Source organism: Pseudophryne corroboree, chromosome 1 (genome assembly GCF_028390025.1).
Source record: "Pseudophryne corroboree isolate aPseCor3 chromosome 1, aPseCor3.hap2, whole genome shotgun sequence".
NCBI classification, from domain to species: domain Eukaryota; kingdom Metazoa; phylum Chordata; class Amphibia; order Anura; family Myobatrachidae; genus Pseudophryne; species Pseudophryne corroboree.
The window spans coordinates 957,093,528-957,118,753 of record NC_086444.1 but is presented as its reverse complement, the minus strand read 5'-3'; positions in this window follow the sequence as shown (position 1 = coordinate 957,118,753).

Sequence of the window (25,226 nt, the reverse complement as noted above, 5' to 3'; positions counted from 1 at the left end):
TTTTATTCCTTTTTTTGCTACTCATAGGAATACATTTGAGTGTATTTTTAGCTAGCAGGAATTTTAGTACCTCCCATTTCTCTGTAGTATTTTTTCCTAAAAACAATCCTTCCATTCAATATCCCTGAAAAATACCCTCATCTTTTCAAAATTTGCTTTGCTAAAGTTTAAAGTCCTAGTTGAGCCAGTATAGGGCTGTTTATAGATACTGATATTGAATGTGACCATATTGTGGTCGCTGTTTCCTATGGGTTCCCCTACTATAATACCTGATACCAAATCCCCATTGTTTGTTAATACCAGGTCTAAGATTGCATTGTACCTAGTTGGTTCCTCAATTAGTTGGACTTTGTAGTTATCATTAAGTGTGTTTAAAAACATATTGCCCCTAGCAGTATCACATGAATCGTTTTTCCAGTTTATCTCTGGATAGTTAAAATCTTCCATCACTACTATGTCTCCTACTCCTGCTGCTCTTTCAATTTGCTTTAGTAACAATTCATCATCAGATGCCTTGATACCAGGCGGCCTATAGCATACACCCAATACTAACTTTTTTATTCCTTTTTCCCCGCATGCAATTTCTACCCATAATGTCTCGACAGTGTCTACAGTCCCCTCCTGAATGTCTTCCCATATATTAATATGAATTGGTATTATTTAGTGACCATGCCCTCTTCCCAATGAAGCCACGCCTCTATATTTTTGAAGCGCGCCTAAGGCAAGCACTGGCCAATTTTTAAATATGGGGGCGTGCCAATGCTGTTTCTTGTACACAGCACTAAAATGTCTAGTTACGGCACTGGTATCCACATGACACAGATATATTATACAATTTATACTGACTTGTAGTGCCGGATAAACCCTGTGGAAGCTCCTAGGCAGTCGAAATCTCAGGGTCATCTTGCAAATTAGCTCCTAATACATTTTTAATTTTACCAACCAACAGTCTACAATCTGTCATGTGAATCTGATGTGTTTGATTTATGTACTTTAATTTGTTAATGGGTAAATTACATTAATAGAGTATTTTCTCTATAGAGGAGATTCGGTTAATATACCGCCTGTCGGGATCCTGGTGTTCAGGATCCTAACACCGAAATCCTGATAGGTGGCTAAATGCCGGCGGTCGGAATCCTGACCGCAGCCCCGTATTCCCACTTAAGTGGTGGGTCCACGCCACCACCTGAGTGGGAATATAACCTGTGGCGAGTGAGGCTCGCCACCAGGCCCGATGCATAGCGAGCACAGCGAGCCCTTCAAGGAACTCAATGTGCTCACTGTCGGTATGCCGGCTGCTGGGATGCCACTGTGAGGATACTGACAGACGGCATCACGACAGCTGGTTTGTATCGTATGTACTGTATTCACTATGGAGTCTTTAAGGTAAAGTTTTTGTTTCTTTGAGCTGATTTATTTTTATTTCTTTTGGAAACAATTTAAGAAAGCTTTATTGTCATTTTCTTTCAAGATCAAATCAATATTATTTTGATCTGTTGTTGCGGGGACCCTAAAAGGTGTGAAGTCCATAGGCCTGTGCCTACTTTGGCTATCTGGTAATCTGGCTCTGCTGATCTGTCATTTATATGCAGACCCAACCCCTATTCTGAAAGTCTGCTCCTGGCATGACTTTCCAAATAGACTTGGTGTTGACTGAGTATGGCGGACTCAGTCAACACCTTTAAGAAGGGGTTAGATAAATTCCTATTGGATAAGGATATCCAGGGTTATGGTGTGTATTCACGCACTATAGTTACTATGAAAAGGGAATAAAAAACAACAGCTGACATCAGCATCAGACAAAATTTAGACCAAAATAATCCTGCATAGGAGACCACAAATAGGTTGAACTTAATGGACAAATTGTCTTTTTTTTTACCTTAGATACTATGTTGCTATGTTACTATGTATATATGCTGCGACATGCAGTACCACAGGAGCTAGAGCTGAAAAGTCACTACAATACTAATAACATCTAAGTGGAATTGGAGATCGTCTTATGCTGCATCATTTACCCAGCTCTATTATCCCTACACCCCTTCTCATCTGCCATCACTTCCTAAACCCCTTCTATGATAATTCTCCGCTGGTTCCATTAGACCCTTCTTCATTGTCTCACTCATCTCTCCTCAGTTTAACTGCAATGATGTCAAACACATCTTTCAATGTGCAGTCTCTATCCCTTTCTTATTGCGGCACTCTCTGCATATACTGTAGGAATAAGGACCGTGATTTCAACATGCATAGATGTCATGACTGTATGCTAACACATACATTCATAATAGAAGTAGGGTTGTGCGCCGGCCCAACTCTCGGGTTTTGGGTTCTTGTTTGGATCTGTATCTCCTTCGTGTTTTAGATCTATATTTGTTTTGGGTCTGTATTTTTTTTTTAAATCATAGCAACTGCTAAAATCACAAAATTTGGGCCTGTTTTTGTTCATACAGTATTATTAACCTCAATAACATTAATTTCCACTAATTTCCAGTCAATTTTGACCACCTCACAGCTCACAATATTGTTTTCATCCAGTTTAGGCCAAAAGGTTGCACTGAGGTAGCTGGATCACTAAGGTAAGTTACAGCAGTGGGTGGCACAAACACTTCCAATATGGCACATCTAGGGAAACAGATGGCACTGCAGTGGCAGACAGGGTGGCAGTTTAATTAAATTAAATAAATGTTTGTCATAGCACCTAGGAGGTCATGTTCCCAGACATGCGGGGGATGCCCAGCACAGGGCTAGCCCACCCCGCATGTCTGTCCAGCCCACCCGCACAAGTACAAAAGCATTGCACAGCGGCGATGCTTTTGTTCTTGTTGAGTAACTCCCGGCCAGTGCAGCTCCTGCGGCTGACCGGGAGTTGCTCGTTGCTGCCCCTGGTCGCAGCGGCTGCGTGTGATGTCACACAGCTGCTGCGGCCCACCCCTCGCACGGTCCGGCCACGCCTGCATTGGCCGGACCGCACCCCTAAAATGGCGGGCAAATGGCGCCGTGCTGCCCCCTTCTGCCCAGCGACCACCTCTGCCTGTCAATCAGGCAGAGGCGATCACTACGGAACAACGGCTTTTGGCTGTCCGTAATGCGCTGGCACACTGCGGCACCGGCACATATGCAGTTCCAACCCGATCACTGCGCTGCGAATAACTGCAGTGAGCGATCAGGTTGGAATGACCCCCATAATGCATAGAAAAGAGGTGCAAGATGGAATTGTCTTTGGGCCCTCGCACCCACTAGGAATAGTAATTAAACACTGTGGTTTAATTTCACCAACAGTGTTGCACAATACGTGTGTGAGAAGGAAATAAAATATATAACTGTGGTACCACCTTCAATCACAGCATCACACAATATGTGTATGAGTACAAAATAAAATATACTACACTGTGGTTGACCTTTACCACAGTGTCACACAATACGTGTATAAATAGGAAATAAAATATATTACTGCGGAACCACCTTCACCCACAGCGTCACACAATATGTGTGTGTATCAAAAAGAGTACTAGAACTGCGGTTGACCTTCACCAACAGTGTCGCACAATACATGTATGAGTATGAAATTATAATATACTGCGGTCTGACAGGCAGTGTCACAGTACTCATAAAAATAAAATAAAAATTGTATAGTATACTGGGGCACAGCACAAACAATTTTTTTTTTCTAATTAGATTTTTAGGATTTTGTTTTTAGCTTTTATTATTTTAATTTTACACTGGGGCGGAGCCCCTGGATGAACGCACAGATCACCCCTTTAAGAAACAGCAGACAGAGCACCCCGTCTGGACTGATATAGCACAGCACCCTTTCAGATACAGCAGACAGAGCACCCCGCCTGGACTAATACAGTAGAGCACCCCTTTCAGATACAGCAAACAGGGCACCTCACCTGGACTGATACAGCAGAGCACCTTTTCCAGATACAGCAGACAGAGCACCCCTTTCAGATACAGCAGACAGAGCACCCACCATACGCCAGACAACACAGTACTGAGATGCACACATCCATCCAGTACACTCTCCACAGCTGGAGTGAAGATGGCGCCAATCACTGGGGACCTTTATAGAATCCAAAACCAGCGAGAATTCAACAGCGGGATGATGACATTTTGCCTCGCTTTGGGATCCAAGTAAGGTGGGAAGTCCCGAGCTTGACTCAGATATAGACTCAGATTTTCGGAGAACCAGACCTGCTCATCTTTAAATAGAAGGGAACTAATGATGACATTTTAGTTCTCCTCTGTGTACTTTTGGGTTTTTGCCACTCAGCCCAGCCCATAATGCAAATGGAAGGGGACCCACCACAGCCTGTCAAAGGTAGGAGCAGCCAGAAGGGAAGCTGTGCTGTGTGCTACAGTAAAAGGCTGCACTGCTCCAAATTTGAAAGAAAGAGTTTGCACTCTTGTCTTATCCTGCTCATCTCACAGCCCCTCATTCACATCCTGAGCTCTTATAACCAGCAAAGTTCAATACTGTCAATACATATATTTTGCTAATCACCTATCCAGAAAGTACGCGGTTATGTGACTGGTAGTCGGGAGACTGCTGGTCACTATACCAATGTCGGGATACCGATCAGTGAATAGCCCAACGGTCGGAATACCGACCAACAGGGACTATTCCCACTTGTGGGTGTCCACGACACCCATAAAGTGTGGATAGAACCTGTGGCGAGTGCAGCAAGACACTGAGCCTGCTGCATGGCGAGCACAGTGAGCCCTCAAGGGTCTCCATTGCGCTTTTCCCCCCACCGGCCATCTCCCAACCACCAATCACACAAACCCAACACATTCAGAGCATAAGTGTATTTCTTGACATGTTTGCTCCACATCCACACCTTGTTCTATTTGTTTCCCTGTGGATGCCGGAAGAGGCATGCAAGACATGCATTGTTATTAGTCCATGATGACTGGAGTAGAGAAACTTTGGTTTGAGCCCATAGTACATAGACGCAGAGGCGGAACTACCGCCAATGCAACCAGTGCGTTGTACTGGGGCCCGCGACTGTCCAGGGGCCCAAAGCATGTAATGAGTCAAACTGACTCATTACATGCCGCTGTGTGCTGCGGGCAACCGCTGCCTGCAGCACACAGCCGCCCGGACAGAGAGGAGAGGAGCACAGCGCAGCGGTACGGGGGAGAAGGAGGAGGAGGGAGGTGAAGGAGGGAGCCACAGCAGCGCTTTACTACTGGTTGAGGCGCTGCTGCTGCTGTCCCTCTGCTTCACTATAGGCTGTCTTCCGAGAACAGCCTATAGTGAAGCAGAGGGGCAGCAGCGCCTCCACCAATAACACAGCGCTGCTGCGGCTCTCTCCTCCACCTCCCTCCTCCTCCTTCTCTCCTGCCCGGGAATCATGTACAGAAGCTGCACCGAGGAGCCTGAGCCAGCGGAGAGGGTAAGTATAATCTTTCTTTCTTTCTTTCTTTCTTTCTTTCTTTCTTTCTTTCTTTCTTTCTTTCTTTCTTTCTTTCTTTCTTTCTTTCTTTCTTTCTTTCCTTCCTTCCATGTACAAAAAGGGGGACTGCCTGCCGCAATGTGTAAAAAGGGGGAATCTGCTTGCCGCAATGTGTAAAAAGGGGGACTGCCTGCCGCAATGTGTAAAAAGGGGGAATCTGCCTGCCGCAATGTGTAAAAAGGGGGAATCTGCTTGCCGCAATGTGTAAAAAGGGGGAATCTGCCTGCCGCAATGTGTAAAAACGGGGAATCTGCCTGACGTAATGTGTAAAAAGGGTGAATCTGCCTGACGTAATGTGTAAAAAGGGTGAATCTGCCTGACGTGATGTGTAAAAAGGGGGAATCTGTCTGCCGTGATGTGTCACAAGGGCACACTGCCGTAATGTGTAAAAAGGGGACGCTGTCTGCCGTTATGTGTAAAAAGTGTACGCTGTCTGCCGCTATGTTTAACAAGGGCACGCTGTCTGCCGTTATGTGTAAAAAGTGTACGCTGTCTGCCGCTATGTGAAACAAGGGCACGCTGTCTGTCGTTATGTGTAAAAAGGGGACTCTGTCTGCCGCTATGTGTAAAAAGGGGGAATCTGCCTGCCGTAATGTGTAAAAAGGGGGAATCTGCCTGCCGTAATGTGTAAAAAGGGGGATGCTGTCTGCCGTAATGTGTAACAAGGGCACACTGTCTGCCGTAATGTGTAAAAAGGGGACGCTGTCTGCCGTTATGTGTAAAAAGGGCACGCTGTCTGCCGTTATGTGTAAAAAGTTGACGCTGTCTGCCGCTATGTTTAACAAGGGCACGCTGTCTGCCGTTATGTGTAAAAAGTGTACGCTGTCTGCCGCTATGTGTAACAAGGGCACGCTGTCTGCCGTTATGTGTAAAAAGGGCACGCTGTCTGCTGCTATGTGTAAAAAGGGCACGCTGTCTGCCGTTATGTGTAAAAAGGGGGACGCTGTCTGCCGTAATGTGTAAAAAGGGGACACTGTCTGTTGTAATGTGTAAAAAGAGGAATCTGTCCGCCGTAAGGTGTAAAAGGTTCTCTACCTGGTGTAGTGGTGCTACTGTGCGGCGTAATTTGAATAATGGAGACTACTGTGCACCGTTTTATGAATTGGTATTATTTTGTGGCCACACCCCTTCCCCACGAATCCACGCCACTATGTATTTTTGCGTGCGCCTACGACGCGCACTGCCCCTGTTTTGCATGCAGGGGTGGGGCTCCGATGCCGTTTCTTGCACACAGAGCTAAAATGTCTAGTTACGGAACTGTTGCTAGGTATCCATTTCTCTGGCCCTGAGCAGGTCCCCCTCACCAGATCCTCTCCAGGGGTGAGGGGGTGGACTTGGATGGGATGGGGGGCCCAAAGCATTTTGTCGCACCTGGGCCCACCGCTCGCTAGTTCCTCCACTGCATAGACGTATGTTTTGGGCACTTACATTTATATTTTGAATATTGTCAATTTGTGCAATCCACAAAATTTGATTCAGTAATAGTTCCAGATAGTAGAATTAATCAATGAGAAGGCTATGTAATTATATGATCACTTTTTATCTATGAAAGAGAATGTAGTGAAAAATAACACAAAATTGCCCTATAAACATGAATGAGTGTGTGCTGTTTGCTTTTTTTGTTACTAAACTTCCTTTCATAGTACTGACTCTAAACTGAAGCAGGATCATCTAATTCTAGCCATAAAATATATTCTTATGTACAGTACCCTGCATAATACTCTAATTTTTATAAGAATAACTATTTCGCCAGTGCTTTGCTGATTAATGAATATAAAGGAAAAAAACAGCGCTAATAGTACGAATACACAGTTTTATAAAGAATTATTACTAATTCAACAATAACATACAGTTTGTATAAAAACCAACAATACATATATAGGGGTGTTTAAAAATTTGAGACTGTATAGTCAATATTATGTCCGTGTCCCATACACTTGTAGTGGATAAATCACAATATAATTCGGCTTCTTTCTAAAGCATTCAATAATGGAGGCTATTACCAGTATTTGTTATGCACACCAGTGCCTGCAGGAATGTACTGGTGTTTGAACTGTTATGCAAAACAAATGGACTCACAGACAGACTGGGGAATATGACATAACGTACACAGAAGGTGATAGGGTAACAAAATACACACAAAGTGAACAGAGAAGCCCAGAGGCTAAGGAACTGGGTGTCTCCCTTGTATTAGTAATGCTCAGATGAGAAAAGCAAGATGTTGTGTTTTAATACGTAGAGAACCCGAAATGCTGTTGCTAAGGGCAACAGCAAAACCCTAAAGGGTTACCAACGGGTGTGGCAGTAAACTCCTTGGTCAGAGATGGAATGATAGACACAAGGAGAGTCTCCACAATCCTAATTCTCACTTGCAGTGCACAGGTTCAGCTTACTGCCACTAAACTGACCCCTGACACCTAGCACAGTGAGACAGGATTAGACAGGCAAGTCTTAGAATACAGCCGCAAACTTGCTAAGTTCACAGAGTAGTAACAGAACCCCAGCAAGCTAAACGACTGACTCCAGTCTTACTGCTAGGTCTGGATTGGCAGAGTGTAATACCAAATCCCCAGGCCTATTTGCAGTAAGCAACAAACAAATACAAAGCTACACAGTACTGGCTAACTTTCAGGAACTGACTAACCAACAAAGATTCAGCAGCATCTGCTTACCCTAAGAAGAGGCCTTATAAAGCAGGTGCTGTCCACGCCCCACTCAGACCTCACAGACTGTGAGCACAAAAACCAGCACCGGATCCCCTACCGTGCACAGAGCCTGTAACCACTGCACAGCAAAAGACCCGAACCGGAGTATCAGCTGCGCTCAGGTTACTCTGCTAGCACTTGTCTCCCGGTTGCCATGACGACGTGGCAGCACAGGGCAGGAGACCCTAACAGTACCCCCCCTCTGACGAGGGGTCAAAGAACCCCTACCACCGGGTTTATCGGGGAACTGCGAGAAGAAAGAGCGTATCAGTCTGGGGGCATGAAGATCACAACTGCGCACCCACGACCGCTCCTCCGGGCCATACCCCTTCCAGTGCACCAAAAATGACAGCCGACCCCGAACCACCTTGGAGTCAAGAATCCTTTCAACAACAAACTCCCTCTGGCCACGTATCAGAAGAGGGGAAGGTCTTCCACTGGAAGAAGGATTACTAATCGCCCATTTTAAAAGGGAACAATGAAATGTTTTATTGATACCCAAAGAACGGGGCAGATCTAACTGAAATGCCACCGGATTGATAACCCTGGTGATCTTATAAGGGCCGATAAACCGGGGGCCTAACTTATGAGATGGCTGTCTCAACTTCAAATTCTTGGTAGACAACCAGACAAAGTCTCCTAATTTGAAGCTGCAGGGTCTTTTCCGCTTATCAAAAACCCTTTTGGTCACTAATGACACAGACACAAGGGCTTTCTTCACTTTCCGCCAAATACCTCTAAGGACCAAAACCACAGAGGAACCACCAGGCGTGGAGTCCAGGGGGTCAAAAGAATTGGCCTTAGGATGATGCCCATACACACAAAGGAAGGGAGAGATCCCTGTAGCAGAGTGAGCCGCGTTGTTATAGGCAAACTCCGCCATGGACAGATGAGCAACCCAGTCAGTCTGACACTTGGAGACATAACACCTGAGGAACTGCTCCAAGGACTGGTTCACCCTTTCAGTCTGCCCATTAGACTGCGGATGGTAGCCTGACGACAAGCTGACAGAAATCTGGAGATCGGAACAAAATGCCCTCCAGAATTTGGCCACAAACTGGGATCCGCGGTCAGGGACCACATCAAGTGGCAACCCGTGGAGACGCACAACATGCAGCATAAATAATTCAGACAGGCGTCTGGCCGATGGCAGCCCAACCAGTGGAACGAAGTGCGCCATCTTCGAAAACCTGTCAACGACAACCCAGATGGCTGTCATCCCCGAGGATTTGGGCAAGTCCACCACAAAATCCATTGAAATGTGGGTCCATGGCTTAGATGGGATAGAGAGTGGATGTAATGGGCCAACAGGAACCCCTCTAGGAGTCTTATTTCGGGCACAGATGTCACATGCCCGAACCCACTGATCCACATCCTTAGCCACCGAGGGCCACCACACCGCCCTAGATAGCAACTCCCGAGTTCTGGCAATACCCGGGTGACCTGCCGACTTCTTGGCATGGAATTCCAGGAACACTCGCTGTCTTAACCTAGGAGGCACAAACAAAAGACCTACCGGAAGGTCTGGAGGAGCCTGCTCCTGTGCTCTAAGGACTAATGATAAGAAGTCCTTGGTAAAGCCCACTTTAATACATGATGGGGAAACAATGGGCAACGGCTCCTCGGTGGTCTCCTGGATTGGAGCAAAACTCCGCGAGAGCGCATCAGCCTTGATGTTTTTTGACCCAGGGCGATATGTTATCAAAAAATTAAAGCGAGCAAAAAACAAAGCCCATCGTGCCTGCCTGGCATTGAGACGCTTCGCTGACTCTAAATATGCCAGATTCTTATGGTCAGTGAGAATTGAGACCACAAACTTAGCCCCCTCAAGCCAGTGTCTCCACTCCTCGAGTGCATCCTTAATAGCCAACAATTCCCGGTTACCCACGTCATAATTAATCTCGGCAGGCGAAAATTTACAGGAAAAGTAAGCACAGGGATGAAGGCGATTATCAGACACTCCCATCTGAGAAAGCACTGCCCCAATACCCATCTCAGAGGCATCCACCTCCACCACAAAAGGACGCTCTGGATCTGGGTGTCGCAGCACCTTGGCCGAAACAAATGCCCTTTTGAGACGGGCAAAAGCCGCTTTAGCCTCACAAGACCAGTGAGCAACATCCGCCCCTTTCTTAGTGAGTGCCACCAAGGGCGCCACTATAGACGAAAATCCAGCGATAAATCGTCTATAAAAATTCGCAAAGCCCAGGAAACGCTGAAGCGCCTTCAAACTAGTGGGCTGCACCCAATCCAGGACTGCCTGTACCTTGGAACCCTCCATTTGGAAACCTTCTGGGGAGATAATATATCCTAGAAATGCGATTTGCTGAACTTCAAATTCGCACTTCTCCAGCTTCGCCCCAAGCCGGTGGTCTCTGAGTTTCTGGAGGACTAAGCGTACATGCTTCCGATGTTCCTCCAGGGAATGGGAGAAGATTAGGATGTCATCTAAGTATACAACTAAGAATCTATCCAAATATTCCCTGAGCACATCATTCATGAAATCCTGGAAGACTGCCGGGGCATTACAGAGCCCAAAAGGCATCACCAAATATTCATAATGCCCTGAGTGGGTATTAAAGGCAGTCTTCCATTCATCCCCCTCTCTTATTCGGATTAGATTGTACGCACCGCGTAGGTCAATCTTAGAAAAAATGGTGGCAGTACGAAGCTGGTCAAACAAGACCGAAATGAGAGGCAGTGGGTATGAGTTTTTAATCGTGATACGGTTCAATTCCCTGAAGTCGATGCAGGGTCGCAACGAACCGTCCTTTTTACCCACGAAGAAGAACCCCGACCCAACTGGAGACTGTGAAGGTCTGATAAATCCCTTAGCCAAGTTCTCCTGAATGTACTCTGCCATAGCCTGAGTCTCAGGACGTGACAGGGAGTACAACCTGCTCTTGGGAAGCTTAGCATTTGGCAACAAATCAATGGCACAGTCATAGGGGCGATGGGGAGGTAGTACCTCTGCAACTTTTTTGGAGAACACGTCCGCAAAATCTGCATAACACCCTGGCAATCCTGGCAAACTTAGCTGCGAGAGCCTGACTGGAAGGCTCAAGCAACTCCTGAAACAATCAGTACCCCAACTAAGAATCTCCCCAGAGACCCAGTCAAATTGAGGATTGTGGGCCCTTAACCAGGGTAACCCCAACACCAATGGGGCAAAAGTACAGACAGTCACATAAAAGGACAATTTTTCAGAGTGTGTGGCTCCAATAAACACAGAAATCTGGCTAGTGCAAGAGGTAATTTTACCTTGGGATAATGGTTCCCCGTTTAACCCACAAATCTCAATTTCCGATGCCAAGGGTACTAAGGGAACAGAGTGTTTCAGGGCGAATTGGCGGTCCATAAAAACCCCGTCGGCCCCACTGTCCACAAAGGCCTCAGTCTTGACAGTTTGACCGAGGATCTTCAAGGTCACCGGAATGATAAAAGTCTTCTTGGGAAATTCTGACTTCTGGCCTGACAGGATATTTCCCATCACCCTCAGGCCTTGAAGTTTTCCGGCTTTTCTGGGCATGATACTACCACATGACCTTTATTCCCACAGTACAAACACAACCCCTGCTGTCTCCTCCGCGTCTTCCCACGCGAGGAGAGGCGGGTAGCCCCAATCTGCATAGGCTCCTCGGAAAATTCCTCAGAGTCTGAGGTTCCCTTGGGAAGGAAGGAAATCTCAGTCTCCCTTTCAAGCCTACGCTCTCTCAGCCGTCTATCCACCCGGATGGATAACTGCATGAGCTGATCCAAGCTATCAGGCAAGGGATATTGTACCAGTTGGTCCTTTATCTGGTTAGAAAGACCTCTTCGGTACTGGTGTCTCAGGGCTGGGTCATTCCACTGGGTATCATGGGCCAACCTCCGAAACTCCGTACAGTAAACCTCAACTGGCCTTCGCCCTTGCTTAAGGATCGAAATCTGAGCCTCGGCTGAGGCCGTCTTGTCAGGGTCATCATACAACATGCCCAGTGCCGTAAAAATAGCATCAACACTTTTAAGCGACGGACAGTCAGGCTGCAACCCATATGCCCAGACCTGTGGGTCTCCTTGTAGCAAGGAAATCACTATGCCCACCCGCTGAATCTCCGACCCAGAAGACTGCGGCCTAAGCCGGAAGTATAGCTTGCAGCTCTCCTTGAAACAAAAGAACTGCGAGCGATCTCCAGAAAAACGATCCGGGAGATTTACTTTCGGCTCCTTAACCCCTGCAGGTGCAGCTGCTGCGGGAGCTCCGCCAGCAGCCTGGGAGGTGTGCATTTTAATGGACAAATCATTAAATTGTCGAGTCAGGACCTGCACCTGATCGACCACCTGTTGCAACGTATTTTGAGGGGTATGCTCCATATTCCCACAAAATTTCAACAGGAGTATTAGGCTGCTGAATATGTTATGCACACCAGTGCCTGCAGGAATGTACTGGTGTTTGAACTGTTATGCAAAACAAATGGACTCACAGACAGACTGGGGAATATGACATAACGTACACAGAAGGTGATAGGGTAACAAAATACACACAAAGTGAACAGAGAAGCCCAGAGGCTAAGGAACTGGGTGTCTCCCTTGTATTAGTAATGCTCAGATGAGAAAAGCAAGATGTGTTTTAATACGTAGAGAACCCGAAATGCTGTTGCTAAGGGCAACAGCAAAACCCTAAAGGGTTACCAACGGGTGTGGCAGTAAACTCCTTGGTGAGAGATGGAATGATAGACACAAGGAGAGTCTCCACAATCCTAATTCTCACTTGCAGTGCACATGTTCAGCTTACTGCCACTAAACTGACCCCTGACACCTAGCACAGTGAGACAGGATTAGACAGGCAAGTCTTAGAATACAGCCGCAAACTTGCTAAGTTCACAGAGTAGTAACAGAACCCCAGCAAGCTAAACGACTGACTCCAGTCTTACTGCTAGGTCTGGATTGGCAGAGTGTAATACCAAATCCCCAGGCCTATTTGCAGTAAGCAACAAACAAATACAAAGCTACACAGTACTGGCTAACTTTCAGGAACTGACTAACCAACAAAGATTCAGCAGCATCTGCTTACCCTAAGAAGAGGCCTTATAAAGCAGGTGCTGTCCACGCCCCACTCAGACCTCACAGACTGTGAGCACAAAAACCAGCACCGGATCCCCTACCGTGCACAGAGCCTGTAACCACTGCACAGCAAAAGACCCGAACCGGAGTATCAGCTGCGCTCAGGTTACTCTGCTAGCACTTGTCTCCCGGTTGCCATGACGACGTGGCAGCACAGGGCAGGAGACCCTAACAGTATTTGGATTCCAAACGTCGGGTCCTATGGCAGTGGCTCCTTGTTGGCAAAAGGATTCCATGCACTATTATTAGGGTCCCAGGTATGCTGCTGGCGTATTTAGTATAGCCACAATTTTGTGGTTCTATAGTGATGGCTCCTCGTTAGTAAGAGGAATCCATGCAATAAAGATGGTGTTTCTGGTCCGCAGTTGGTAAGTGTAAATTCTCTGTGGTAGCCGATAGTGAGAGTATCCATTAGCTCCAAAGTGCTTCTTATAGGTGGGACAAAAGGTCTGCTGCAGTCTCAATAACAGCTCATGATGCGTTTCACAGCTCCAGGCTGCTTTATCAAAGGTGTATGATGACTGTCCTTAACCCCTTTATAAATGGTATGGGATATTGGTATCGATATCTCATTGGTCAGTAAGTCACAAACTAATTATATATAATAATTTACACAAAATGACATTATGAAGATTGAAAAACAAGAGGAGGCCAGATTTAATATAGAGCATGATTGAACAATATAAAATAAACCCCAAAATATATGATTTTAATTGTTGTGTGGTTCTGATCATGTGACCGGCACCATGCCGCACTCATAATCACTAGGATAAGTCATTAATTTCATTGGGTATTTATTGTCATGTGGTGTTCGTTTGACAACAAACACAACATGACACTCGAAATCCGGAAGCGTATCTAGCCTTATATGACATACCATGTGACCATCTGTTAGGGGCTAGAGAAGTGACGCACTATTGATGCGATCACATGGATTGAAGGGTCATAAATTTGAGCTAGTAAGTAATGTGCTATTATGGCAGTCACGTGACTAGAACAGATCACGTGTTGGGTCATGTGACCCAAGCCGATCATGTGCTCCGTCACATGAACGGAACTCGAGCTGGACGTGTCTAGTATTAGTATAGTCTTTCTTAGAAGCCACCAATGATTGTGCTGTTAAGTCTGGTCACATGTTTGGAACTGTAGATAACACCGATACATCATGGAATTTTTCCTGACATTATAACTAAGGGCAATTTGCCAATACTTGGATTAGCTAATGAAAAACAAAAGTTTTATCTATACAAGAGAGAACATCAATATAATCCAGTTGCATCAATATTAGGATTTAATAAAATAGTAAATAAATTGAGTAATAGGTGAGAGACTATGTCACTCTTGGGGATAGCAAACACTCATAATTATGCTGTATGAATCCTCAATTCCATAGAATTAACATGAATTCTCTCTCTCTCTCTCTCTCTCTCTCTCTCTCTCTCTCTCTCTATATATATATATATATATATATATGGAATATAAATCTCACTTTACTAGAAAATTCATTAATTCATTACTAAAGAGGTGGTTTGTAAAGTATTTGGTGGCTAGCTTAAATACCCTTTTAATTTGAAAAATGCCCATTTATGAGAGACCCAACAACCATATGGATATCCCTGAACCCCGATCCACCACATAACCCAATAGCTACATGGGAATTCTGTATATGGTATCAAGGTCAAAGGACACCCTCTATAGCACTGAATTCAGCTCCATAGCCTCGTTCAACCCCTGAGGGTGGAGTGTGTCCAATTGGAATGTCCAAAATATCTCCTGTCTACAGAGCCTATTGTATCTGTCACCACCACGATTAGTTGAGGGGACATGTTCTAAACCTATTAACCTTAGGGATCTTGGGTCACCCTCATGATATATAGCAAAGTGTCTGGGGATGCTGTGATTTTGTATTTTCCTCATAATGTTTCTTCTATGTTCCATAAAGCATGTCTTTATGGATCTGGTGGTTCTCCCCACATACTTTAAATTACAACCACATATCAATAAATATACCACCCAGCTTGTATCGCAATTAATAAAGGTGGATATTTTATTTTCTCTATCAGAGATAGATAAAGGAAGAGTGGTAATTTTATTAACCACATATTGGCCCATTGTACAGCGATTGTTTTCCGCATTTATAAAAACCGGTTTGTTTACCAGGTAACCATGTAGTTGTTAATTTCTTTTCCGATTCTCTAAGTGGTTTGACAAAACTTGGTGCAAGTATGGTTTTTAACAACTTATTTTTTTCTTCAAATGAAACTGGGATCTGATAGAATAAGCTCTTTAAAGACTGGATCAAATTTGAGGATGTTATACTGTAATTCTTTTTTACAATATGTTTAATATCATTTGAAAGGCTATTATACTTAGAGATGAAGGAACAATCTGTTGTTCCAATTTTTTCGTCATTCTTAACCCTTGGGTACAACACTTGTTCCCTCTCCATACGTGAAACTTGTTCGAAAGCATCCTTTAAAAGGGATTGAGGATAACCCTTTGCCTCGAAGTCAGAGAGCATACTTTTGGCCTGATTGTTAAACATAGTAATTCTGGAGCAAATCCTTTTCAGGCGCATAAGCTTGCCCTTATGGATATTGAGTTTCCAGGGTGCATAATGTGCACTCCTAAAATGTAAGTACGAGTTGCTTCCAACTTCTTTAGTATAGTTACAAGTTTGAATTTGGTCATCAATTACTTCTAGGGTCACATCTAAGAAATGTATCTGGGTAGAGTGAAAGGTGTGGGGAAAAAACAAATGAAAAGTGTTGGTGTTAAGAAAAGTGACAAAATCTGTGTCAGTGGATAGATCCCCATCCCAAATAAAAAATAGATTGTCTATGTAATGGCCATAGAAGACCAGACGTGCGCCAAGCCCGCCCCCTACGGATTTCGAGTGTCATGTGGTGTTTGTTGTCAAACAAACACCACATGACAATAAATACCCAATGAAATGAATGACTTATCCTAGTGATTATGAGTGCGGTGTTGTGCCGGTCACATTATCGGAACCACACAACACTTAAAATCATATATTTTGGGGTTTATTTTATATTGTTCAATCATGCTCTATATTAAATCTTGCCTCCTTTTGTTTTTAAATCTTAATTATGTAATTTTGTGTAAATTATTATATATAATTAGTGACTTGCTGACCATTTATAAAGGGGTTGAGGACAGTCATCATACACCTTTGATAAAGCAGCCTGGAGCTGTGAAACATGTCAGGAGCTTTTATTGAGACTGCAGCAGACCTTTTGTCCCACCTATAAGAAGCACTTTGGAGCTAACAGATACTCTCACTATCGGCTACCACAGAGAATTTACACTTACCAACTGCGGACCAGAAACACCATCTTTATTGCATGGAGTCCTGTTGCTAACAAGGAGCCATCACTATAGAACCACAAAATTGTGACTATACTAAATACGCCAGCAGCATACCTGGGACCCCAATAATAGTGCATGGAATCCTATTGCCAACAAGGAGCCACCGCCATGGGAGCCAACGTTTGGAATCCAAATACTGGTAATAGCCTCCATTATTGAATGCTTTAGAAAGAAGCCGAATTATATTGTGATTTATCCACTACAAGTGTATGGGACACGGACATAATATTGACTATTCAGTCTCAAATTTTTAAACACCCCTATATATGTTTTGTTGGTTTTTATACAAACTGTATGTTATTGTTGAATTATTAATAACTCTTTATAAAACTGTGTATTCGTACTATTAGCGCTGTTTTTTTCCTTTATATTCATTCATGTGCTAGGGAGACTGACCATCCCCCACCAGACAGCAGCTGGTGAAGCACTCATTCCAAGCGCCAGAGAATATACATTTGTATATACAATCTTTCGCTTTGCTGATTAATGGCTTTAAGTTAGGAATAACTTAATCTAGAGAAAGGTATTATCCAAGCACAAGTGTTATTTTGGTTAAAGCAATTGATTGCATATTAAATCTATTTGCCATTGACTCTTCTGCATCATTAGGAAAAACATATTATGTGTCTTAAATCAATTAAAGCCATGAATATCTTCAGGCTGTCTTCCGATGGCCAATGCGGGCTTGAAATATATCACATGTTTATACAGTATATAGTGTTTGTATAAAATTCAAAAACCAAAAATACGATTTCAGAAAAAATGTGTCTTATGCTTTTACTGTATAAGTGAAAAAGCGGTAAATAAATACTGAAATGTTGGATGTTAATCCTGTGTTGAGATTTATGTTTTCCCTTGACCTGAGTGCCGTGCATTTTCTGTGTGTTCTTTCCAGTTCATAGCATTTAAACAACAAAGCACTGGCGAAATAGTTATTGTTATCGAAGTTATTATGCAGGATAGAATATACAATGCATCCGGAAAGTATTCACAGCGCTTACAGTTTTATTCCAAACTGGAATAAATTCCCTCTAAATTCTACACACAATACCCCATAATGACTTCGTGAGAAAAGTGTTTTTGAGATTTTTGCAAACTTATTAAAATAAAAAACTAAGAAATCACATGTACCCTAAGTATTCACAGCCTTTGCTCAATACTTTGTTGATGCACCTTTGGCAGCAATTACAGCCTCAAGTCTTTTTGAATATGATGCCACAAGCTTGGCACACATATCTTTCGGCAGTTTCACCCATTCCTCATTGCAGCACCTCTCAAGCTCCATTAGGTTGGATGGGAAGCATCGATGCACAGCCATTTTCAGATTTCTCCAGAGATATTCAATCGGATTCAAGTCTGGGCTCTGCCTGGGCCACTCAAGGACATTCGCAGAGTTGTCCTGAAGCCACTCCATTGAGATCTTGGCTGTGTGCTTAGGGTCATTGTCCTTCTGAAAGATGAACCGTCGCCCCAGTCTGAGGTCAAGAGCGCTCTGGAGCAGGTTTTCATCCAGGATGTCTCTGTACATTGCTGCATTCATCTTTCCCTCTATCCTGACTAGTCTCCCAGTTCCTGCCTCTGAAAAACATCCCCACAGCATGATGGTGCCACCACCATGCTTCACTATAGGGATGGTATTGGCCTGGTGATGAGCGGTGCCTGGTTTCCGCCAAACATGACGCCTGGCATTCATGCCAAAGAGTTAAATTTTTGTCTCATCAGACCATACAATTTTGTTTCTCATGGTCTTAGAGTCCTTCAGGTGCATTTTGGCAAATTCCAGGTGGGCTGCCATGTGCTTTTTACTAAGGAGTGGCTTCCATCTGGCCACTCTACCATACAGGCCTGATTGGTGGATTGCTTCAGAGATGGTTGTCCTTCTGGAAGGTTCTCCTCTCTCCACAGAGGAATGCTGTAGCTCTAACAGAGTGACCGTCGGGTTCTTGTTCACCTTCCTGACTAGGGCCCTTCTCCCCTGATCGCTCAGTTTAGATTGCCAGCCAGCTCTAGGAAGAGTCCTGGTTGTCCTGAACTTCTTCCCTTTACGGATGATGGAAGCCGCTGCGCTCATTGGGACCTTCAAAGCAGCAGATATTTTTCTGTATGCTTCCCCAGATATGTGCCTCGAGACTATCCTGTCTCATAGGTCTACAGACCATTCCTTTGACTTGCTTAGTTTGTGCTCAGATATGCATTGTCAAGTGTGGGACCTTATATAGACAGATATGTGCCTTTCCCAAATCATGTCCAATAAACTGAATTTACCACAATTTATCAACTGAATTTAAGCTGTAGGAATATTCAAGGATGATCAGTGGAAACAGGATGCACCTGAGCTCAATTTTGAGCTTCATGGAAAAGGCGGTGAATACTAATGTACATGTGATTTCTTAGTTTTTTATTTTTAATAAATTTGCAAAAATCTCAAAAAAACTTTTTTCACATTGTCATTATGGGGTGTTGTGTGTAGAATTTTGAGGGGAAAAATTAATGTATTCCATTTTGAAATAAGGCTGTAACATAACAAAATGTGGAAAAAGGAAGCGCTGTGAATACTTTCCAGATGCACTGTATTTTAGAGCCAGAATTAGATGATCCTGCTTCAGTTTAGAGTCAGCACTACAAAAGGAAGTGTACAGGTTGAGTATCCCTTATCTAAAATTCAAAATCACACATTTTTGGTTCCCCTACTGAGATAATGACACATATATGTATATATTATATTATATATCTTTATAATATAGCTGTATATACACATAATATATTTTATATATATATATATATATATATATATATATGTCATTATCTCAGTAGAGGACCCAAAAATGTGGGTTTTTGAATTTTGGATAAGGAATACTCAACCTGTACTAACAAACTCATACCCCTTTTCCACTAGCTAGCACGGGTCGCAGCTGGGAGCCTGACATGGCTGCGACCCGTGCTAGAGCCCCCTTCTACACTGTGCTCACCAACCCGGCATATTGCCGGGTTGGTGACGCTGCTGGTGACGCGGTAGGGGTGGCGCTGGGAGATCACATGATCTCCCAGCGCCGCCCTTCCATACAATGTAAACAGGAGCATCGACACAGCTTCTGTTTACACTACAAACCTATCAGGATCATTCTCGTGTCCTACTCAGGTAGCTACCCGGGTAGGATTCACGGGTCACTTGATCCGGATTTTTGCGGAGGGACTCTTTTCCACTAGCAAAAACACGGGTAAATGCGCGCCCCCGTGCATTTACCTGTGTTTTTGGAGCTAGTGGAAAAGGGGTATAAGCAACAGCACACACTTACTCATTCATGTTTCTAGGGCAATTTTATCTTATTTTTATTTTCTTATATAATTCTCTTCAATAGTATAAAAAGTGATAATGTAATTACCAAGCTTTGTCATGGATTACTTCTATCTGGAACTTTTACTGAATCAAATTTTGCGGATTGTACAAATTGGCAATATTTGAAATATAAATGTAAATGACCAAAACATATGTCTATTTACTATGGGCTCAAAGCCAAAGCTTCTCAACCCCAGTCATCATGGACCATTAACAGTGCATGTCTTGTATGTTTCTTCTGGAATCCACAGGGAAACAAATAGGACATGGTGTGGATGTGAAGCAAAGCAGTCAAGAAATACACTTATGTTCTGGATATATATATATATATACAGCAGCTGCTCCTAACTTCATGTAACAGGAGAGCTACTGCTACCAGCAGAGCCAGCATAAAACAAGGGAGACAAGGGCAGCTATCCCGGTTCCCCCACACATTAGGGGCCCCCACACCCTGCATTTAAATGTAGTAGTTTTCCATCAGTAGCTCAGCTGTTCAGTAACATCAGCCGTGGAGTCAGTCTCACGGGAAATCCTGTTGGTGTCTGGTTTGCAGCCTGAGCTCCTTGCTGCTATATAAGTGATGATGTGTGTGTGTGTGTGTGTATATATATATATATATATATATATATATATATATATCAAAAACTCAGTGCCAGCACTCAGTAAAATACACAGCTTGCTCCCATGCTAGAAACAATATTCATATGCAAGTCCAAATCAAGAATGACACTAGGAGTCTCTTTGAAGTGAAAAAAATTGTATTAAAACAGATCAACCTTTCGGAGCTTCCACTCCATCGTCTTGTGTGGTCCTGATGACAATCTATGTTGCCCTGGGCCCCTACCACCCTTAATCCGTCCCTGACTACAAGTGTCTGGAGGAGAGGAGAAAGTCAGATGGGTCCCGGCATCTGTGCAATGGATCTGACAGCAGCCATAATGAGTGCATATGCACAAGTGGGGTTGGGACTGCACATGCACAAAATACTTGCTTCTATGGACTGCATCAGTTGCAGCCAATTGAAGCCAGCTAGGGCTACATGAAAGGCAGGGAGTGGCTTCACACAGGAAGTATGCTCTCTGCTAGTCGCAGCCCAGTCTGGCAGTCCCAGAGGGAGAAAACACCACCCCCTGATAATGACTGTCCTGCGGGTGACTGTCAGGTAGCACTTCCAATAGGAAGTCACTGCTAGTCACAGTGAAGCTGCTTACTGAAGTGGTGGATTGTAATCTTGTTTATCTATGTAATATTTGACAGACATGCAGAAATAGTAACACTATTGATCATATTTTATAATGTTCTTAAAAATGCATGTACAGTAAATGTCTTTCAAAATGTGATAATTTGACCTTTATTATTGAATTCAATTATAATCTATGTACAGGGCCGGACTGCTATCTGGTAATTCTGGAATATGCCAGAAGGGGCGATGGGCAGGTGGGCCGGTCCGTTCCCACAGAGAGAAGGGAAGGCTGTGCCTTCGGCTCTCTGATTCGTGCTTTTCCATGGAAATGGGGGCGTGCTGTGGGTCCACGCCCCTGACTCGTGGCACACCCCCATGTCTCGTGTCCGTGCACCCCCTGTGAGGTGCACGCGCACATCACAAATACCAGGGCCAAATCAGAGCCCCAGTCCGTCCCTGTATGTATATACACTGTTCAGCACAATTCAAATTACTTTCTGTGTAATTTAAGAACCTTTGCTACTGTATATTTATAAAAGTGCATTCAAACAAAACAATAAATAAAGTTTTTCATCTAATCTTTACTACAGTGCAACTTTATATGAGCAAGCATTTTCTAATTCAGAAACTACCCACGTATCTTTGTATTTCTGTTATCAGGATGTGGTTAGTTTTATATTCATATACTTTTCAACAATGTTATCTTCTTTGTTGGTTGCAACTGAAACATTCTGGAGATAAAAAGGCAATTACAAAACTTTCTCGGTATATTGTTCATGATTTCTGAGAAAAACAATCTTTAATACACAGGGCTAGATCTATTGTCACAATGACATAAATGATATATTTACTCAAACAATAATAAAAATTATTCAATAGGTGCTACTTTTGATGTCCTTTTTTTGTGTTGTTTTCTTTGTAGAGTGACCGGGAACCCCAATTAGTGCCCCTTGCCTGAAGCATTGCGAGTGGACACGGTGCACTAATTGGAGTTCCCAGTCACACTACAAAGAAAATGACACAACCCCCCCACAAAACTCATGTCGACATTTTGACCTGTCGACCTAGCACATGTCGACCTAGAAACCCTGTCGACCTTCCAACCCTGTCGACCTAGTGACTGTCGACCTAATGTAGTGATCGACCTAAACATTGTCATCCTACACACTGTCAATCTAATGATCCACACCCGAGATACCCTGAGATGTTGGTACAGCTGACTACATAAAGTGTGGGAGTTTGGTAACGTGCACCAAGGTACACGGGTATGTTGGTACTGGTTGAACAGTGCATAGTGTGCAACAAAGTACATGGATTTATTGAGACTCTTTGTACAAGGCATAGCATGCAGTAAAGTACACAGAGGTGTTGGCACTGTTTGGACATAGTGTAGCATGTAACGAGATACATGTACAGTATGTGCTGGCAGTATGAAATGAGAGGCATGGGTGATCATCATTTTTTGAGGTGGTCCCTACTTCCCTAGGGATTCAAGCCCCAAGCTGATCAGTTTGGGACTGGTTGCCATTATGGCAGGGGGATCCCTACTGCTGGTTATTGGAAAATTGGGGGGACCAAACACCATCTTTCCCCATATTTTCCAATACCAGCCTCTGCTCAGAGGCCCGGAGCTGGTAATGATTTGGGTAGAGGATCCCATGCCATTTTTAAAAATAACTTTACAACTTTTTATCTGTATTAATAAAGCAAAGATCATAGTGATTCACATAAACTCTGCTCCCAGAGGCAGGTCTTTTATTTTGATTGGTTTGCCATTGGCTTTGTGGCAGGTTCGAAATCTGTTGCTTAGCAATAGTGAGCCTATGTTCAATTGTGTTCTAACATTTGTCATTTGGTTGATTTCTCATCGATTTGGTCTTTAATAAATTAGTGATTGCAAAACTGACCGAAGTTTGGGCAAAAAAGCAAAACCAATGCTTAATAAATATACCCCTACATCTTTTAGTTACATTCTATTGTATTTTCTTGTTCTGTATTGTGGTTCCTGTCTTTATCATGTTCATTCTTCAAATTCACACAAACGGCTCTGCCAAGCTTTATTGAATGTAAATAAACTGTATTAGTTTGATAGAACAAAGAACATTTAACTCTTTTACATTATCTTGATTTACATAAAGTGGATTAGTGAATTATAAAAACCTAAATGTTGCAGTAATGGAAATAAATAATTTACTTTAATGGTTTTGAAATTATTGGCTTTAATACATATAATTTTTTTATTATAAACAAACCATTTCGCTACACACAGTATAGTACATAAATTGACAGAAATTATTTAAGTGGTTTACTCTCTCCATGCCTATTTATGAAGTAGTATTTAAAACATTATACTTCATAAATAGGCATGTCTATGTATTTACAGGTTAAGTCTATGTAAAATATACTTTTTGTTAAAGTCATTTGTCTACTATTTATATCCTGCTCAAAATTTCACTAGGATCAAGTTACATCAGTAAGGCCCAATTTAGCGTTGCGTGTAAGTTCAACAGTGGGTGGTATACATTTGTTTTTTCTTGCTGCACATGCAGTAGACTTCAGTTGATAATGATGACTGATTTGGTTTTTACTTTGGCTGCGTGACACTACATTTGGTGCATTTGATGCATACAAATCAAAATATAAATGTTAAGTCACAAATTTACATTGGGAATTTTTTCTTGCATGCGCTTAGTTATTTTACTATAAACTTAGCTGTTTTGCTGTAGCGTCTGCGGCGCTTTTCAGTCGCACTGGTGTTCTATAAACGATTGACAGGAAAGGGGCGTTTCTGGGCAGCAACTCAGCGTTTTCCCTGCGTTTGCTAAAAAATGCAGGCGTGTCAGGGAAAAACACGGGAGTGTCTGGAGAAACGGGGGAGTGGCTGGCCGAATGTAGGGCATGTTTGTGATGTCAAACCAGGAACGAAATGGGCTGAGCTGATCGCAGTATAGGAGTAAGTCTCGAGCTACTCAGAGACTGCTAAGAGCTTTCTATTCGCAATTCTGCTAATCTTTCGTTCGCAATTCTGCTATGCTAAGATACACTCCCAGAGGGCGGCGGCCTAGCGTGTGCAATGCTGCTAAAATCAACTAGCGAGGGAACAACTCGGAATGACCCCTAATTTCCACTGAGGCAAACTAAAAATAAATCACTTTATATAATTTGCATTGTTTCTAGGCAAGGTATATTTTGGCTACAGCCCTTATAACTACATAAATATGATTTTTTTTTAAATTTAGCACTAGGATTATTTCTCATACGTCCTAGAGGATGCTGAGACTCCAAATGGACCATGGGGTATAGACGGGATCCGCAGGAGACATGGGCACTTTAAGACTTTAAAATGGGTGTGAACTGGCTCCTCCCTCTATGCCCCTCCTCCAGACTCCAGATAGATTCTGTGCCCAGAGAGACTGGACACAAAACAGGGGAGCTCTCCTGAGTTTCTCTGAAAAGACTTTATGTTATGTTTATTATTTTCAGGGAGCACTGCTGGCAACAGGCTCCCTGCTTCATGGGACTGAGGCAGGGGAAGAAGACCTACTTCTGTTAGTTCAAAGGCTCTGCTTCTTAGGCTACTGGACACCATTAGCTCCAGAGGGTCTGATCACTTGGTATATCCAAGGGCCCAGGGCGCAGGGGGGGCGCCCTGGGCAGCAATAAAACCTCCATATAAGGCTGGCACAAGAAGTATACAGTGCTTAGGCACTGTTTACTGACCCCCGCCAGGGTAAAAAAGCTAAAAAATAGCGGGCTGAAGCGCGCCATTAAGGGGGCGTGGCTTAGCCCTCACAGCTCTACATAGCGCCATTTTCTCCTCACAGAGACGCTGGTCCCGCCAAAAGCAATGCAGATGATATCACAGTGAAAAACAAGGGGGGGCACAGTGGTTTAGTGTGTTATATGTATAAGAAAAGCACAATATATAAGGAATATGGTGTAATAGAGCTGAAAAACGTCTTCTGTGTTTCCCTGACATAAAATAATCAGTGTAATGTCGGTGGGTAGTTAGTACATGTGTGTCGGCATGTCTACGGCTGAGTACTCTGTCA